The sequence below is a fragment of the Echinops telfairi genome, unplaced genomic scaffold, assembly GCF_000313985.2.
Source record: "Echinops telfairi isolate 266 unplaced genomic scaffold, ASM31398v2 ScPeMD7_6080;HRSCAF=6971, whole genome shotgun sequence".
Classification (NCBI taxonomy): domain Eukaryota; kingdom Metazoa; phylum Chordata; class Mammalia; order Afrosoricida; family Tenrecidae; genus Echinops; species Echinops telfairi.
The window spans coordinates 913,404-918,419 of NW_022109980.1; positions in this window are offsets into that span (position 1 = coordinate 913,404).

Genomic DNA, 5,016 nt, shown 5'->3' on the forward strand with positions numbered 1-5,016 from the left:
CCTATCTGTACCAGTGTACATCCTCTGGTCTAGCCAGACTTGCAAGGTAGAATTCCTATCATGATAATGGGGGCGGGGAGGAAGCATTTAGGAACTAGAGGAAAGTTGTATTTTTCATCGTTGCTACATCGCACCCTGACTGACTTGTCTCCTTCCCGAGACCCCTCTACAAGGGGATCTCCAGTGGCCTACTAATGGGCTTTGGGTCTCCACTCCACACTCCCCCCATCATTCACTATGGTAAGATATTTTGTTCTGAAGATGCCTTATACCTGCGAAAACCAGGTATTTCAGGATGATAAAATTAGTCATTGAAAGTTATTTTGTATACTATTCCTGAAGTTCCATGTCTCTTTCTGTTTTGCTTATTATCAATTTACTGGGTATTCTTCCAATATATTTGGTACCATATATAGCCTTTAATGGCAATATAGCCTTTCAGGACTCAATCATGTATACCTGTCACAAATATTTCAGAAACTACCTCATTTGATAAATGTTTATTGGATTTAAGGAGAAATTCTCTTTGTCAACTTTTAGGCTCACCAGGATCTGATAACTTAAGTTGGATATCTTTCAAGCGCTCTACAATTGGCTGTGTTTCTGAAATGATTCCTAATCATGTCTCCTCAAGTTGTGTCTTCATGGGTCCCCACACCCAATGTGCTTTCTCAAGAACTTATTTTTATTTGTTTTCGTTCGCTTTATGTAGCCTCATACATTTCACTAATCAACAGAGGTCGATAGGAACATGCGTATTTTATTTTCATATAAACTGCTTTATAAAATTTGGCTTTCATTTGAATAATTTCAAACTAGACTTGTTAATGAATCATTTTGTTGAGAGCTCTTACAGATATAACAATCCATAATTCAATTATAGCAAGCATTATTGTACAATTGCTACCACCATAAGTTTCAAAACATTTTCTTCTTTCTTTGGTATCAGCTCCCCTTTATCCCCTCCCTCCCCAACCCTAACCCCCAGGGATCCTTATTATATTATTATTATTATTGCTGAAATTTACACCATCAATGTATCCATTCACCTGAAGTTCTGTTTTTCATTCCCCTCTAGTGGGGTGTATTAGTCTAGGTACTTTGGAGAAACAAATCCACGGCGACTCACGTATAAGAGAGAGTTTTATGTAAAGAAAAGGTGCATCACGAAAACATCCCAACCCAATGCTCCCAAGCCCACAAGTCCAACATTAACCCATTAACCCAACAACAGTCCACAAAGTCCTCCACCTCACAAAACAGAGGCAATGATGCCGACTGCAGGAGGAAAGCTGAGTCCGTGAACGTGTAAGCATCTCAGCACTGGCAGGGGTCTCCACATGGCTGCTCCAGCACCCAGGGCTGCATCGGGATAGATCCATGCGGCTTCTCCTTGGGGATGTCTTGTAGGAAATCCATCTTGCAAGCTGAAGCAGGGAACTGCTAAGGCAGCTGCACCCGATGCAACCATCACAAAACAAGAGACCCGAGAACTAGAAAGGCGAGGCTTCACCACCCATTTATCCCTCCACCTTTCAACCAGCACCACATGTGATTATCGGCCAGGCTGGCACAATTAACTAACTCATGGGGTTATACAGTCATCATTGCTATTGGATCTCCCTTTTCCCCTTCCCTAACACCCTCATCTAGTGCCCTCAGGGAACCATTACTCCTGTTACTATTTCTGAAGGGTTATCTATCTTGGATTTCATGCATTGAACACTCTTAATTATACAAATGAACATATGCAGGTCTAACAAGATTAACAAGGTAAAACTAAGGCCACAATGATAAGGGGAGGAAATATTAAAGAACTATAGGATAGTTACATGTTTCTTCAGTGCTATACTGCTCCTAGATTTAATCTCCCTTCCATGTGGGCCTTCTGTGAGGGACTGTACAATTATCTTACAGATGAGTTTTGGGTCTTCACTTTGGGCACACTCCTTCATGTCATTTTGATTGCTTGTTTTTGTACTTCTGATATCTAATCACATGGACACCTCATGGTTACACAGGCTGGTGTGCTTCTTTCATGTGGGCTTTGTTGCTTTCCTGCTAGATGGCCGATTGTTTAACATTAATCATTTAACACTTCAGATGCTATATATTTTGATATCTGGGCACAATCAGCTTTCTTCATCACATTTGCTTGTGCACCCATTTTGTCTTGAGTGATCGTGTCATTAAAGTGAGTATCATAAGGTGAGTGTCACATTATTAAAACAAACCATTCTTGTACTGAGGTAAGATTTAAGTAGAGGCCCAATGTATAGCTGCTTCCTTCTTGTTTTTACATATATATATATATATATATATATAGACAAATGCACCTATATTTATATATTTACATATTTATATGTACATATCGATATACCTACATATATAATTTTTACTCTCTTCTTTCCTCTTTTTCTCTTTTCTTTCCTCCTGCCCCACTATCATGTTTACCTATCATTCACTTCTCAGCAATTCCTCTTGATACGTTTCAATTGGTAAAACACTTGCTAGTCCCTGTCCCTATTGTTATTGGCTCACCAATCCCCTCCTCCCACCTCTACCCTTCCCCTCGCCCACCCCAACTATTGATTCCATCGCTGTCTCCTTGGGATTGCTTATTCTGTCTATATTCCATAGATACCAAAAGAGAAAAAAATAAAAGAAAGACCATATAAATAGTTCCAAGTCTAACTGATATCCTTACCCAGAGAAGATAGGTATCTCTTTGTTAAATAGCAAGCACAACCTGTTATAATCCATCAGTCCAATCCCCCTTTCTTTCAGGGTTCCATATCCCAGGACCTGGTTACTTATCAGCACTTATACCTTTTAGTCCTCAGTATTCATGACCAAAAGGTGCACCTCCTACAAGTCCCTATTACTCTTCCTACAGTCAGGGATGGAGCGGTGTAATGCCCCCCCACATCCCAATACATATTTAAACTTTCAATGTGGCCCCCTTGTCAGTAACCACCAGCCAGTTCAGATGGTATGCCAAGTGCTGCCCCCTGAGTCAGAAGTCTATAATCAGGATTCCTCAGGAACTTGTGGCTTTGCTCCCATTGCGGGTCTGTTATACTCCCTTCTTGGTTTGCCCCCATGTGGGTGGTTCAGACTGGTCTCACTCCCCGAACTGTATCTTCAGTGCTGTCTCCTGTAGCACTGTTGTCTAGGGAGGGGATGTCATGCCTTGAGCTGAGGCTGGCCCTGCAGTCCTCTCTGTGATTGAGCTTCTTTGAGCAGGAACATCGCCCTGAAAGCATGCACACTGGAGTGAGATATACTCTCTGGAGTATATCCTTTCCTCTGGAGACATAAACAATATTCTCCTCTTGTATGGATTATTACCCTCTTCCCTTATTGCCATCCATTTTCTTTCCCCCCTCCCCTCTGTGGGCCTTAAAAGTATATGAGAGGTGGGGGGAATAGATAGCTTTCAGCACAGGTGCTGTCTACATATTTTTAATTCTTTGATGATGTATGCATCAATGGGTTTGGTCTGGCTCATTCTACAGTATCTGGACCTCAGCCTGGGAACTGTGTATTGTGTGCATTTTGCCCTATGCCCATTCTGCTGTTTGGACTTACCTCAGGGGACTCATGTTTTATTTGTCCTTCTGTGCTTGGCTAACTTCACTCCGCATAATAACCTCCAACTCTTTCCACGAGACGAGGTACTTCATCTTTCCATCATTATTTTTTAGGGATGTGTAATAATCCATTGTGTGTATATACCATTTACAATCTGTTTGTCTATTGATGGAAATTTAGGTTGTTTCCAATTCTTTGTGATTGTGAACTGCACAATAATGAGCATTGGAGCACAGATGTCTGGTTGTGGTCTGTTCCTTATTTCTTCTGGGTATATACCCAGTAATGGAATTGCTGGGTTGTAAGGTAACTCGATATCTATCTGTTTTAGATATCATCAAATCACTTTCCCAGCGACTGTACATATCTATAAGACTACCAGCAGTGAATGAGAGTTCCTATCTCACCACACTCGTCCAACATTTGTTGCTTTCTGGTTTTTTGAATTGGGCTGTCTTCATGGATGTTAGGTGGTATCTCATAGTTGTTTTAGTTTGAATTTCCCAAATGGCTAATGATCAGAAACATTTTCTCATATGTTTACTTACCATTCATGTTTCCTCCCTTGTGAATCTTCTTGCTCAAGTCTTTTGCATGCCTCCTTAGTGGGCTATTTTTTTTCTTATTGTAAACTTGCAGGGTTCTGTAGATTTCAGTAATTAAGCCCTTTATCTAATATGTCATTGCTAAATATCTTTTCCCAGGCTGTGGGCTCCCTTACTACTTTCTTGAGGAACTCTTTTGATGTACACAAGTGTTTATCTTTAACATGTCCCACTCATCTATTTTATCTTCCTCTGAGTGTATATCCTTCCTTATTTCTGATATCCCATGTATTCCCTATTTTAAATTCTTAGCTTTGTCACTATTTTTCGTTGATGAGCCTGATACCTTTGAGTTTTACCTCAAGGTCTGCGATCCACCTTTAATTTGTCCTTATGTATGGGCTGAGGTAAAGATCTTGGTTCATTCTTCTGCAGATTGACATCCAGTTTTTCCAGCACCATTTGTTAAAAAGGGCATCTGCTCCCCTTTGATTTTGGGGACCCTTTATCAATAATCAGTTGTCTGTATTCTGCTGTTTTTATGTCTGGATGTACTGTTCTTATCCATTGGTCCAAATACCTGTCATTATACTAGTACTTTCTCTCTCTCTTTTCTCATGATCAAACCCTTGTCCTGCCTACGCCATGGAGTTGTTTAATTCAGTGTGGGTGCTATTGGGTAGACTCTCACGCCTTCAGTAGCATGCCTCTAATTTGATATTGGAGCAGTCTCTGACTCTCAGCTCCACCAATTTAAATATTTCCCTCTAGTTTGGGGGGTCAGCGTTTATATCAAACTTTTTACTTTGGTCACTTTCTGCTCCTGTAAAGATTTATAGCCTCAGAAACCCTGTAAAGAGTCACTATAATTGGCAAA